General features: G+C 44.3%; 1 pseudogene; it reads right to left on the bottom strand.

Annotated features, from left to right (window-relative positions):
- Positions 1-15,505, bottom strand: part of LOC127673527 (ensconsin-like) — a 266,418-nt pseudogene that overhangs the window by 35,978 nt on the left and 214,935 nt on the right.

The raw sequence follows: 15,505 nt of genomic DNA, 5'->3' as shown, positions 1-15,505 counted from the left end.
CCAGGACTACAGATCCCAGGAACCACAGGGCTCTGAGAGGAAGCATCTTCAGCAAGAGGTGCCTCAGCTCCCAGGAAGGGTATCCCCAGCGGAGCTCAGAGCTAAGCTCCTTCCTTGATTCTTGGTTTCTTCCAGTGAGAAAGTCATGCTAGCTAGGCGGCAAATCTCATAAAAGAGATTTGTTGGGGAGACAGATCCAGGAGGAAAAGGGATGAATCCAGCATGAGTGGCTGCCTCTGCGCCCCTGAGTGGACAACAGGGAACTGGACAAAGGACGAGGCTTAGATAGGGATTCTTAGGAGGCTGAACATTTCAGGGCAGAGATCTCCAGAGTGAGGGATTGGTGGGACGTCCTGTTCAATGATTGGTGGAGCTTGTGGGAAGCTCAGGGATTGATGGGTTTTTTCACCCCCTCTTCCCTGCATCAGGTCCTTGGGTTAGAATGGAAAGACCATCCTGGCTGGCTGAGGCTCTGTGGCTGAGCTGCTTAGGGAGGTTGGAGAGGAGGCACTGCCACCTTGGACAGCCAGCCGCTGCAGTGGGACCTCAAGACTGAAAAGGAGTTGTTGCTTTTTTAACCGGTGCCCCCAATCTGACAGCTTCCCCAGCAAGCCAAATTCTGTGCATTTGTTCCCACTCAGGAAGAGATCACGGAAGTGGTGCATGGATCGCCTCGTTGTCCGCAAGACGAAATGCTCATCGTTGGAAAACAAGTCCGTTCACATGCCTAATATTTGTCCTACTTAATTTTGGTCGTTTATGATTTACTTACAGGAATCCAGCTGGCAACTGTCTGGCACATACACTGAAAAACTGAAGCAAAACCTTAAAGTCGCCGGGAGAAACATAATTTAGTTCCCATGTGTCTTGGATCTAAATTAAGACCGGCTCATTACCTACTGGTGGCATGGCATGCTTCATAATCCAAGTTTGGTGACTCATGTCTGTGATTCCAGCACTGCAAAAGCTGAGGCAGGAGGATCGAGTGAAAGGTCTACTTATGCTACACAACAAGACTCTGTATCAACATACATGTACACATAGACACAAGGGGAGGGGACTACTATCAAAATCAATAGTGACGAGATACTAATCAATTAGTAAATATACACAGTATTGGGGAAGTCTGATAATAACAAACGCATATATTATCCATGTGGAATAATGGCTCAGTCACTTGAAGGTGCTTGTATTACGTTGATATATATTTTCTTCACATAGTGGTTTTGTACCCTAAGCCATCTTGTGATCCATCATCTCACAGAGTCCATGGACAGAGTTAAAAAGTCCATGCCATGTTATCAGTGTTTGTGTTGACAAAGTTGCATCCTGGGTAACAAGCTGAAATTTGTGACGTGTCTTAATTATGATTCTAGGCAGAGATACACGGAAATATTAGCAATATTTGTGACGCTAACAAGTAGAAGACAATCTTTTTAGATATAGCCCAGTCTAGTCTCTAGTTTGTAGTTGAAGCTTACCTTGAAGGTATACTTCAATCTTCACCTTCAGAGCGCTGGGACCCAAGGTGTCACACACAGTAGGGCAGCACCCTACCAAGCATGCCACATTCCAGCCCCAAATTCAAAATGTGTTTGGGTTTGGGGGCAAGGGTTTTTTTTTCCTGAGACAGGGTTTCTCTGTGTAGTTCTGGGCTGTCCTGGAACTCACTCTGTAGACCAGGCTGGCCTTGAACTCAGAAATCTGCCCGCCTCCGCCTCCCGAGTGCTGGGATTACAGGTGTGCAACACCACGCCTGGCTTTTTTTTTTTCTAAGAATATTTCTTTGTGTAGTACTGGCTGTTTTGGAACTCACTCTATAGACCAGGCTGGCCTGGAACTCAGATCTGCTTGCTTCTGCAAGTGTCTCAAATCTGGGATCAAAGGTGTGTACCAACACTGCCTGGACCCAGATGTTTTAATAAATAAATAATCACTGTATTTACAGTTCTACATCAGAATTATTTATAATGCAATATTTCATTGTGCACACATGCAATTCCGGCCCTTAAGAGGCTGAAGCAGGAAGATCATGAGTTTAGTACTAGCCTATGTTACATACTGAGGTCCCTGTATCAAAAAGCAAAAGAAAGTGCTGGAGAGATGGCTCAGTGGTTAAGAGCACTGACTGCTCCCCCGAAGGTCCTGAGTTCAAATCCCAGCACCCATATGGTAGCTCACAACACACCCTCTTCTGGTGTGTCTGAAGACAGTTACAGTGTACTTACATATAATAAATAAATAAATCTTTTTTTGTTTGTTTTTTCGAGACAGGGTTTCTCTGTGTAGCCCTGGCTGTCCTGGAACTCACTCTATAGACCAGAATGGCCTCGAACTCAGAAATCCTCTTGCCTCTGCCTCCTAAGTACTAGGATTAAAGGCTTGTGCCACCAACGCCCAGCTTAAGTATATACTTTTTATAAAAAAAAAAAAAAGGCAAAGGAGAGAGACAGCCTTGATAGGACAGTTCTGTAGTTCCAGCCCTTGAGAAGATGAGCCAGGAAGATTGCCAAGAGTTTAAAGTTTGCTTTGCCTACACAAGCTCCAGGCCAGCCTAGGCTACCAAGAAAGACCTCCTCTACCTCACATGAAATAAAACAAAAACAAAAAAGAAAATGAAGTAAAAAGAGTTAATTGGGTTACTTTTTAAAATAACACATGCTTAGCATTTGTTCATCCATATGTATGTGCGTGTCTGCCTGTGCATGTCTGCCTGTGCGTGTCTGCCTGTGTGGGTCTGCCTGTGTATGTCTGCCTGTGCGTGTCTGCCTGTGCAGGCGTGTGGCACCTGTGGGTGCGTGGCTGAGGGTGGAGTGGGATCCCTGCAGAGGCGGCGTCAGATCCCCTGGAGCTGGAGCTACAGGCAGTTGTGAGTTGGGCACTGTGGGTGCTGGGAACCAAACTCAGGACCTCCAGAAGAGCAGCAAGTTCCCTTAACCACCGAGCCACGCTCGGTCCCAACGGTTAGCATCTTTCCTCGTGTTTATTACCAGAGCAGCTTCTAGATCTCATTTGCACGCCTACATCATAGTCACTTTCTGGACAGCAGCCCTAAAGAGAGAACCTGTCATTTCAGCTCTCTGCACTCACAGGCTTGTGTATCCCTGTCCAGTGTACACAACATCGTAGAAGTGACTAGATGCTATTTTACAGGTAAGATTATAAAATTCTGTGGGTTCTGTGCCTGTACCTAGAACACTTGCACTTGTACTGGGGAGGTCAGCTGCCCTGTCACAGGGCAAGTCTCTGGATAGCTCAAAATGACAGAGAACTTAAGCCCGCTGATAGCTTTCTCTCCATCAAACCTCCAGATGATTGAACAACTGTTTGTCTCCTTCCTTAACACTAGCGAGGCCGGGCGGTAGTGGCGCACACCTGTAATCCCAGCAATCTGGGAGCCAGTGGCAAGAAGATTTCTGAGTTCGAGGCCAGCCTGGTCTACAGAGTGAGTTTTCCAGGACAGCCAGTGCTAAACAGAGGAACCCTGTCTCTAAAAAACCAAATCCAAAAAAAAAGAAAACCAAAACAAAACAAACAAACAAACAAAACAATGAGTGAGAGTTTCTATCCAAAATTGCCTAGGTAGGCTGGTTTTAGATTCTTAACCCACAGAAACCAGGAGATAGTAAGCTGCTGTGTTTTGGGAGCAATTTGTGATGAGGCTACAGAGCACGGCATGTTATATCACTAACTTGCTGTGACACTCTAAAGAAGAAATGTTCCCTCCATAGCCTCGAGTATTCGAACACTTGGTTCCAAGTTAGTTATTATCTTAGGCTTTCCATTGCTACAATGAAACACCATGACCAAAAAGCAAGTTGGGGAGTAAAGGGTTTATTTAGCTTACACTTCTGCATCACAGCCCATCATGGGAGGAAGTCAGGACAGGACAGGAACCTGGAGACAGGAGCTGATGCAGAGGCCATGGAGGGGTGCTGCTTTCTGGCTTGCTCCTCCTGGCTTGCTCAGCCTGCTTTCTTATAAAACCCAGGAACAGCCCAGAGATGGCACCACCCACAATGGGCTGGCACCACCCCAATCATGTTTTAAGAAAATGCCTTACAGCTGGATCTTATGGAGCATTTTCTAAACTTGAGGTTCCCTTCTTTCAGATCATTCTAGCTTGTGTCAAGGTGACAAACAAAGCCAGGCAGCACAGTGGCAATGATTGGGAAGGTGGTACAACCTTGCTGGGGAAGTTCATTCCTTCTGGCTTTGAGAGTTGTAGTCGTGCAGTTGTTGCAGTGTGTCACTGTTTCCGGCTTGCCCTTGAAGATACCATTTCTCAGTTCCCTGCTCCTGCTACCATGCCTGCCACAGGCTGCTGTGACTTCCTGCCAGGATAGACTGTTATCCTTCTGGAATCAAAAGCCTTGGTCATGTTATTTTATCACAGCAAAAGATAGCAGTCAATACACTCACTCAGTGTTTTCATAAAGTTAATGTAATTTCTTCCCTTTAAAGTAACTGTGTATCTTAAGATACTATTCTGAGACGCGATCTGTCACCTTCTTCCATGTTCTAAAGAACCCATGGGGGACTGGAGAGATGGTTAAGCGGTTAAGAGTACTGACTGCTCTTTCAGAGGTCCTGAGTTCAAATCCCAGCAACCACATGGTGGCTCACAACCATCTGTAGTGGGATCCGAATCCCTCTTCTGGTATGTCTGAAGACAGCTACAGTGTGCTCATATAAATAAAATAAATAAATCTAAAAAAAAGGGGGGGGATCCATGATACAAATAAGGTGATAGATGATTTCATTGTTAGTTTGTACTACCTGGAAAAAGGGAGAAAGAGCGTAGGCAGGTATACTGGCCTTTTCTGGACAGAAGTGAGGCATGTCTGACCAACAGTCTACACCCACGCTAATGTAATTGGGGGTGGGGGCGGGTGGGTGGATGGAGTTTCTGGGTAAAGTGCCATTAGCAAAAATTTTCCTGGTTCTTCCTCTCAGCCCCTTGCTCCCAGAAATAAGACACAGACTCAAAATATATTTACAAATACCTTGGCCATATAGCTAGGCTCCTCTCTGAATAGATATAACTTAAAATGTCTCATTTATCCTAGCTACATTCTGCCACATGCTGGTTACGTGTGGTATCTTGTCTGTCTCATCAAATCTTCCTGGCAAATCTCCCTCCTGGCTCTCTCCCTGAATCCTTGATTCCCACCCATATTTCCTGCAAAAGCTACAAGCCATAGGCATTTTAGTTCACAGGTGATGTATCCATGCAACACGCAAGATATTCTTTCTACAAGATAATGATGGGCTAGAGAGATGGCTCACTGACTGCTCTTCAGAAGGTCCTGAGTTCAAATTCCAGCAACTACATGGTGGCTTACAACCATCTGTAATGGGATCTAATGACCTCTTCTGGGAGTGTCTGAAGATAGCTACCGTGTACTTACATTTAATAAATAATAAAAATCTTTAAAAAAAAAAAAACATAGTGACAAGTGAGAAGCTAAAAGACAAAACAAAAACAAAAATAAATAAATAAATAAAAATAAAAAATAAAAAAACTTATAAGACAATGGTAGCAGAAAAAAATGCATACTAGGAGTCCTCCAGCAGCCAAGACCAAGGCCATTTAGGCTGTCCGGTAGCCCAGAGGTCTTTGAGGAATAGGCAAGTATGTCCTTCCCTTGGTCTTTGGCAGCTCCATTATATGGTGCAATGAGCAGGTAGCCAGAGTACAAGCCCAAACATGTCTCCATCAGAGTCGGAGTCACAGGCTATAGCTCCTGGTGAAGTATAGCATCTACACACCTGTCATTGTCCCCTCCCATGTAACTTGAAACATTTTTAGCTGACAAGATTATGCAGAGAAACTTGTCAATTTCAGAACATTGAATATTCACTATTTTACAAGAATTTTTAGACAAGGTCTCACTGGGTAAACCTGGGCCATCTCAAGTAACTTTTGTATCTAACCTTTCATTAAAATATCTCTCTTTGACATTGCTTATCTCTCAATAAAGGTAAATAGTTTACCCCAGTCCTATTTAAAGAAATATGACTTTTTTTTGAGTTGGTCTTCAAAAGGAAATGGTTGACTTTGGAAGAAGATGATGACACTGCTTCTAACTACAGCATTTTGTCCTGTGACATGGAATCACCTTCCCCTCTCTCAGCCATCCTCGAGCCTGACATTTTAACAGACTTACTAGTGTGTTCTATCCAGCTGTACAGTATTTTGAATGCAGTGTGTTACTGCTGTAGCATTATACTGAGGCACTTCCCTCTTCTTTATTCTATCCTTGTCCTTGAGCCACCAGCAGCAGTCTTTTCTGGAAACTAAGAAACCCAGGTTCCCAGTTCTACCATTGAATTATTATGTAAGACCACAACCCTCCATTAGTGGTAGTTATTTTGAGATGCAGATCGATGCAAAAGCAAGAGGTTTATTTTCCAGAGCATCGGGGTCAACCCTCAAGGCGCGTAACAAGAAGGCAACCTCCCAAATGGCTATTACAAGCAATTTTTAAACTTTTTAGGTGCATAGGTTACATCAGCAAGGTTACAATTCAAACGTATTGGCTAAGCATATCGACCTTTAAATCTACTAGCTAGCAAGCAAGACATGAATTTGAACTCTGTCTAGGACTTTCCAGAGGATCAGGTGACTATCAGTCCAGTACATTCCAAGAATGGAGATGGAGAATGGAACTTGTCCTAGCCTTGACCTGAGGTGTGGGGAAGCTGTAAGGAGGGTGTGGCACTGGAAAACCCTAGGGTCCCTCAGTTGAATCAGAAACTCTGAAAGGCTGCAGAGTGTTTGCTGGGTTCACAGAACACCCAATAAATTAGAAATCTCAAACACTTGAGGGTGTTCTGTCTACCTATAAAAACCACAAATTCCCACTGCAGCAAGAAAGCAAGAAACTTTGGGAAGAAGCCTGGGTATGCTTGATTTATCAAATCATATAAGCGGTTGTAAAGTATCCTCAAGTTTGAGGACCTCTGAAATGGACCCAGTTCTTGCTGATCACTGAGCATTGTAGATTGTCACAGACCACCCCAGTCGGGTATGGGAGTCCCTCGGGTGAGGATCTTCAAAATTCAGGTGGGTAAGGATTCATCGGTGACAAACAGAAACAACCACAGAGTCAGTTTGAATCTGGGTGTATTTTGTAGCTCTCAAGCAGGGGATTTTATACATTAAAAACCAATAGCAACTCTTAGAAACCTTATTTAGTGAAACAATCACAAATACCAACAAAAATCATTTGACACAGTAAAATACAAAAATTATTCGAGCATTACAACTCTGAAACTACATGTTCAGTGAATCACAAACAGAACAGGTAACATCATTGTTAATCTAAATCATTGCCGAGCACTGGGGGTGCAAGCCTATAATCCTAGCACTTGGAGGAAGATGGAGACAGATTTCTGAGTTCACGGCCAACCTGGTCTACAGAGTGAGTTCCAGGACAGCCAGGGCTATATAGAGAAACTCTGTCTCGAAAAAGCCATATATATACATATATATATATATATATATATATATATATATATATATATATATATATATATATATGTGTGTGTGTGTGTGTGTGTGTGTGTGTGTGTGTGTGTGTGTGTGTGTGTGTATCATCAAAATATAACAGTTCTAAATGAATGCACAATAGGGTGGTCATCCAAGGCTAGTGGCATATTCCCAAGAACAGGTTAATAAATCTTTATGGTCAGTGCCCTTAAGCACTGAGCTAACTTTCTAGCCCCATATGGTTAATTATTATTTAACATCTAATGTCTGATTTTTTTATAAATCTTTAATGCATAAATTTAAACTATTTTAATTCTTTCTAGTTAAGGCTTTCTTTACCATATACCGAAACCAACCTCCAATGACACACGTGCAGCCATATGAAATTTTATTGTTGGGAAAGTTTTTATTTATCATAATAATTTTGTAAACGATTTAAAAAGTAAAGCATTGGTTTCCCCAGAGATAAGGTCATGTTAGTGACCCCATCTCAATGGATGGTTTCATACCCATTATTCTTGCTTAAGATCATGGTCTAGGCTACCAGGAACCTGTAATTAAGAAAAAGAATGAAAGAGAACAAAACAGAAAAATTGCCATGAGAACTACTGCTCAATATGTTTTCTCTAGCTGAGAGTTCCACAACCGGTTCCAGGAGACACCCTGCTTTTGAAGTCTAATGCCTCAGTCTGTGGAACTTATCACACAGTTTCTACTGGTGTGGCAGTACATTTTCTTAGGGCTAAAATAGAACAAAGGGCATTGGAAAATCCAAGAGAATATTCATATATAAGTTAATTCCAGGCTGGACGCTGCTTGGACAAATTACACCTTATGGGCTAAACCACCCTGTAGCCTGCCTTTGTAAATAAAGTTTTATTGTAACACGGTTAGGCTTACTCATTTGTGTCTGGTCTATGTCTCTGTCCTGAAGCATCAGTACTATGTCCTTTCAATAGAAAACATAAGGGCCACAAAAGCCAGAGACTGTTTACTCTCTGGCTGTGACTTTGTGAATAAGAATGCCCCCCACACCTTCGTGTGTGTGTGTGTGTGTGTGTGTGTGTGTGTGTGTGTGTGTGTGTGAATGCTTTGTCATCAGGAAGTGACTTTAAGAGGGATCAGGAAGTGTGGCCTTGTTGGAGGAAGTGTGACACTGGGGACAGGCTTTGGGGTTTCAAAAGCCCAAACAGTCCCAGAGTTTCTCCCCTCCTGCTGCCTGTGGATCCAGATGTGAAGCTCCCAACACCAGGTCCACCTGCATGTCACCATGCACCGCATGAGGAGGATAATGGAGAAGACCTCTGAATCTGTAAACAAGCCTTGATTAAACACTTTATTTTGATAGGCATAACCAAGGTCATGGTGTCTCTTCACAGCAACAGAACACTGGCTAAGACACTGGCCGTTATGGAAATAATCTTTTGGCCCTTCTGTACAGTCCACTCTGAACTCTTTGTTTCAGAAGGCACTTTTCTCTCAGCACAAGGACCCTGGTTACATTATGTTAGATTCTGGAGTACCCTGAAGGCTTTGACCCCTAGGAGAAGGAGCACTGGGTAAAAGGTGGACTCTGGGTGCAGGCTCCAAGAACCCCAACCCCTGTCTCCCCATTCCTTGCTTCCCGGCTACCATGAAGTTAGCAGCTTCTTTCTGTCAGTGTATTTTCTGTCTAACCTCAGACCTCAGACGACAAACCCAGCTGACTGTGGGGTTTGCTTTCAGACCCCAGGACAAGGGGCTGAGGTGCATAGTTGACACACCAAAACAGACCTGGCCTCTAGGTTTTCCCAGCATCCCCTGTTCCCTACCTGGCACTCCCTGCTCCCAGCCCCAAACTTTCTAGTCCAGGGGCTGGGCTGCCCTTCCCCAAGAGACTCTTCCATCTATAATCTAGATGTTTAAGGCCTCTCTACTCTCTCTCTCCTTTTCCATCTTCTTCTCCCTCTCTCTCTTCTCTGGCCACAAGCTCTTTCTTTCTCTTTCTCTTCCTCCTCTCCAATCTCTCCCTTACCATGGACATTTCTGGGTCTCCTTTGGGGCCAGCGAACTCTCCTGAGAGCAGTTTCCCAGTAAACCTCTGTGTGTGTGTTTGTGTGTGTGTGTGTGTGCGTTAACTATGTATATGTATGTATACACACATATATGGTATATATGTACGTATGTATACATATATATATATATATATATATATATATATATATATATATACATACATATATGTATAATATATATAATTTTTAAATTTGGCTTGAATTGGCTCATTTCACTGGTGGGGAAATGACTTATCACATAGATTAAAACCTCTAAAACCATGAGCCCAAGTAAGTCTTTCCTCCTTTTAAGCTGATCATTTCAACTGCATTTCTTGTTTTGCCCACACAGCAGAAGGCTAACACATCTCATGTGTTGCAACTACCCACCAGTAAATCCCTAACTTTCCACCAAGTGAAGCGTTTGCCTCTCCTGGCCGAAGTTGTTTTCATTACATTAAAACTCCACTTGAGATGCTGGAGAGATGGTTCAAGAGAGCAAGAAGCACTTGCTCTTAAAGACCTGGGCTCCGTCCCTGGAAACACTATGGTGGTTTCCAGCCACGCGTAGCTCCAATTCCAGGGGATCTGCTGACGCCCATTTTCACACAACCACAGGCACCAGGGAAGCACGAGGTTCACATACGAACATTCAAGTAAAGCACTTGTAAAACAAATGTATCTTCAAAACCGATCTATATTCCACTTGATGTTCACTTAGATTAAAAGAGGAGAAGGGGCCATTTTGTTTGGTTTTGTTTGTTTTGTTTTTGCTTTTGCTTCTTTTTTTTAAACTTCTCCCAACAGTAGCTCTGTTTTCCTGGCTCCTCCGGTTAGTTATTACAGAGGAGGTCAGGACTGGAACTCAAGCAGGTCAGGAAGCAGGAGCTGATGCAGAGGCCATGAAGGGATGTTCCTTACTGGCTTGCTTCCCCTGGCTTGCTCAGCCTGCTTTCTTATAGAACCCAGGAATACCTGCCCAGGGATGGCACTGCCTGCATTGGGCCCTCCCCCCTTGATCACTAATAGAGAAAATGCCCCACAGCTGGATCTCATGGAGGCACTTCCCCAACTGAAGCTCCTTTCTCTGTGATAACTCCAGCCTGTGTCAAGTTGACACTCAAAAGCAGCAAGCACACCAAGTGACAACATGTGTTTGTTGTCTTAGGACTCTGAGCAAGAGCTAAGCCAGTGTAAACAACATGCCCCCGGGCCTCCAAAACCTTGACCTAAGCTACACAAACCTGTTTTTTTCCCCTGTGGTATATCTGTTGTGTTCTCGAACAAGACTGATGAATCATATAAACACATTTATGCAGTTCTGCTCACTCGCGTGCGGCAGATGCTTTCCTGCAATGTCAAATCTGTTTCATCAGTCCTCATTTGTAGAAACTCAAATTCTTTAGGGGTGGAACATTCTGAAAGTCCTAAATTCTTGTCCTGTTCTGAAAACATTTCAGAGTCATTTGTTTTCTTCTGCTCAAAATAAGACATCCACATAAGTAGACTGTGTTTTCATTAACCTTTATATCCCAAATTATGCATTTGGTATTCAAAGTATTCTGTAATGTTTAGCAATGATTGTTGTGTGGTGTCCTGATACTGCTTATATTCTAATGCTAATATTGCCCCCCCCCCCCGCCGTCCAGACCTGGTTGTCCCAGAGAGAGTCTACACTTAGCACAAGTGACACTGTGTGACCTTGCCCCCAAGTTATCTCTGATTGTTAAATAAGATGCCGACAGCTAATCGCTGGGCAGAAGAGGCATAGGTGGGGTTTAACATTCCAAGGCTCAGGGATGGAGGAGAACCAGAAGGGGGAGAAGAAGAGGAAGAGTGGAAGAAGACGCTGTGGGCTATGGGTGTGTTAAAGAGAACATGGCCAATTGGGGTTATGAGCAGCCCAGATGAGACATAGCAATGATAACTCGGGGTTATCGATAGGAACGTAGATTCTAACAGCATAGAGGGCAGATGCCTGCCCTGCTCTTGTGCTGTTTAAAGCTTATTGTCAATATAAAGGTTGTGTGTGTCTTTTATCAAAATTGAATTAAATCAAAATTTAATCCTTCTTTCTAGAACTCATTGGTGTAAGTCGGGGTTGAAACCCCAGGTGAGGATTAAAAAATTCCTACAACAAATCACAAAATCAGATTTTGTTTTGTTTGGTGAGGTGCTAGGGTGTGGACTTTGGGGCTCACACAAGGTTTTGAGCGAGCAGTCCACCACCCCTGTCCCACAGGATGACTGCTTTAGTTGGCGGCATAGAACAATGTTGAGTAGAAGATTCCAGCACATTGCCTTCTCAGAGGAATCAAGAGACGGGAGCAAGACTTAGACTCTCTTCTTCTCATCTCTTTTTTCTCTTCTCTTGTCTCTCTCCTCTTCTCATCTTTCTCCTTCTCTCTTCCCCTCATCTTCCTCCTCCTTCCTGTGATGAACCCACAGCTGTTCACCAACTATGTGGGAGTAATTCTTCTTTGTTAAACTTCCTTTCATGTACGGGGGAGGCAGAAAGACCTGGAGTTTAAACCTGGCCTGGACAATGAGGAAAACCTTGCTGTGGAGAGGGGCACCACTGCTGACTGCACAGAGCACAGGACTGGTGGTGAGGACCAGGTGAGCGGGCAGTCCTGAGTGCAAGCAGACAAGGGGAGGGAGAGAAGGACAGAGGAGGACAGAGACATGCCAGCATGTGAGGGCTGTTACAGAGCAGCAGCTGTGTGTGTCACATGTGAGGGCTGTTACACATCACTGGCTGTGTGTGTCACATTTGAGGGCTGTTACAGAGCAGCTGCTATGTCACATGTGAGGGCCATTACAGAGCAGCGGCTGTATGTGTCACCTGTGAGGGCTGTTACACATCAGTGGCTGTGTGTGTCACATGTGAGGACCATTACAGAGCAGTGGCTCTGTGTGTCACATGTGAGGGCTGTTACAGAGCAGCTGCTGTGTCACATGTGAGGGCCATTACAGAGCAGCGGCTGTGTATGTCACATGTGAGGGCTGTTACACATCAGCGGCTGTGTGTGTCACATATGAGGGCTGTTACACATGAGCAGCTGTGTGTGTCACATGTGAGGGTTGTTATACATCAGCGGCTGTGTGTGTCACATGTGAAGGCTGTTACACATCAGCGGCTGTGTGTGTCACATGTGAGGGGTGTTATACATCAGTGGCTATGTCTGTGTCTCTGAACGTGATTTGCTCACATCCATTTTCACTGCTATTTTTTTTTTTTATAATAGGCACAGTGAACCTTCTGATCTATATCATAAATGGCAATCTGGTAGTTCAGAGACCCTGACTCTGTAAGCGATTTGTGCTGTGCAAATGGTTTCTACTCATAGCATTTCTGTTCTTTGCCTAAAACTCGCCTTCCACTCAGTGTCAGAAACCCAAGCCCTGCAACAAGGTAACAATAGAACTACTCAAGTTTTCTTCCTGTAATCTCACGGTTTCTCTTTTTACACTTAGATCACTGAGATCACTGAGCCTCAGGGACTTTATCTTCCTCTATGATGTGAAACATGAAACAAAATTTAATCCTTTTTGCTAGATGACTAAGCAGTTGTCTCACTATTGTTTATTGAAATCCACTATTGGTCACCATATTTTAAACATCGCCTTTATTATAGAATGCTGTCTTAGTTAGGGTTTCATTGCTGTGAAGAGACGCCATGACCGTATCAACTCTTATGAAGGACAACATTGAATTGAGGGGGGCTCACAGGTTCTGACCTTCAGGCCATGGTCACCACGCTGGGAAGCATGGCGGCCTGCAGGCAGACTTGGGGCTGGACATGGAACTGGGAGTTCTACATCTTGATTCACAGGCAGTCGGAGAGACTGAAATGCCCTGACTCAGGCCACACGTGACTCAGGCCACACAAGAGCACACCTCTAAAGGAGAGAGGGTGGGCAGATTCTCAAGTTGATTTTAACTTTTGTTTGAAAGTGAAGTTAACATAGAACGGCCTGAACCAAGAAGAAAATGAATGTGGTGGGCTCAGTCCTCTGTGGTCTTTTGTCTGTCTGTCTGTCTGTCTGTCTCTTTGTCTCTCTGTCTCTTTCCCTCCCATCCTCCTCCTTTCCTCCCTTCCATTCTCTCTCTCCCTCCCTCCCCCTCTCCCTATCCCTCTCCCTCCCCCCCCCTCTCTCTCTCTGTCTCTCTCTCTCTCTCTCTCTCTCTCTCTCTCTCTCTCTCTCTCTCTCTCTCTCCCTTCCAAGACAGGGAATCTCTGTGTAACAGCCCTGGCTGCCCTGGAACTCACTCTGTAGACCAGGCTGGTCTCAAACTCACAGAACTTCACCTGCAGTCCACACTCAGTCTCGCTATGAACTAAAGTTATGCTGACATGTGTTAATTATTTAAGTATAGACAAGTAGTCCCAGAATAGATAGCCTAGGAACTGTCCCATGCGTGTAGGATCGAGAGACTTCTGAGTTGGCAGACAATTAAATGGAGAAATTAAATGAAACTGTTCTGAGCACATTGTGCTGTCTGCTGGGATCGCTGAGTCCTGGTTAGTTTTCATGTCAACTGGACACTAGCTAGTGTCATCTGAGAGGAGGGGACCTCGACAGAAATTGGGCTGTAGGCAAAACCATGGAGTGTTTTTTATCTTAAACATCATCTGAAATCATTTAGGACAGTAACCTATGTGATTTACTACAGTTATGTATTTCGTTGCAAAGGTGTCGATTTGTCACGAGTTGTTGCTTAGATCTTCCTGGTGTACTTTATATTTTAAACTATGTGTATCCCCTTACTACGAGCACTCAAAAGGAGTTATCAGCCAGGTGTGGTGGCTCATGTTCATAACCTCAGAACTTGGGAGGTTGCGGCCAACCTAGGCTACACCATTAGTTCTAGACCATATGCAGACCCTGTCACAAACACTAACAAACAAAAGAGGTATTAAAGCGTTGAAGTGATAGAGGTAGAACACTCAGGGTCCACTGGCGCCTCAGGTTTTAAATGCTGGGCTCAGGCGGTCCAGCATTTACAGGGGATTTATGTTTGTTTGCTTTAACATTTGCTGCAATTCCACCGATGATTCAGAGAGAACCCTGAAACAAGGCCCAGGGCCCATCTGGAAACTTGCCTTCCTAATCAGGTGGACAAGAACTGAGGACTTTGTGTATAAGAAGGTGGGCCGGAGAGACTGCTCACCCATTAAGAGTACTGACTGCTCTTCCAGAGGTCCTAAGTTCAAATACCTGTAACCACACGGTGGCTCACAACCATCTGTAATGGGATCTGATGCCCTCCTCTTCTGGTGTGTCTGAAGACAGTGACCGTTTACTCATATACATAAGATAAATAAATCCTGCCTTCCTATCCCCAAGAAACTGCTATCATCTAAGTCACAGCAGCCAGAAGAGGCAGAGATAATGGGGCAGTCTGCACCTGCATCTGCCTGCTCGTACATTACAGGCTGTGGGTTCAGTTGATTGAAATGAATCCTATTGTCAATCGTGGGAAACTAAAGATCACCTGTGGGTAAATTGAGTGGATCCTCTCTGATCACTGTAGCACAGTTAGAGAGCAAAATTAGGGGAGCAGAAGTCTTTACTCCGGGCAGCTTCAGTAAGCATCCTGTTTACCGGAAAGTGTAGCAAGCTGATTCTGGGAATGAAGAGAAAATGACCAGACTGCCTCTGAAAACTGACTGATCATCCTAGTAGCTCACTGCTGCCACCTCCTGGAGATCGTTGCCATTGGTAGAAGACACAAATACATGTCAATGTAAAATATAAGCATAAAAAGTTGAATTAGGAACCGCCAGACTGACTTCCAGAGTGGTTGTACAAACTTGCAATCCAACCTGCATTGGAGGAGTGTTCCTCTTTCTCCACATCCTCACCAGCTCCTGTTTTCTCCTGACTTTTTATCTTAGCCATTCTGACTTGTGTGAGGTGAAATCTCAGGGTTGTTTTGATTTGCATTTCCCTGATGACTAAGGATGTTGAA

The sequence above is a fragment of the Apodemus sylvaticus genome, chromosome 23 (assembly GCF_947179515.1).
Source record: "Apodemus sylvaticus chromosome 23, mApoSyl1.1, whole genome shotgun sequence".
In the NCBI taxonomy this organism is placed as follows: Eukaryota; Metazoa; Chordata; class Mammalia; order Rodentia; family Muridae; genus Apodemus; species Apodemus sylvaticus.
Note: the sequence above shows the minus strand (reverse complement) of the source record. Positions and strands in the feature narration are given on the sequence as shown.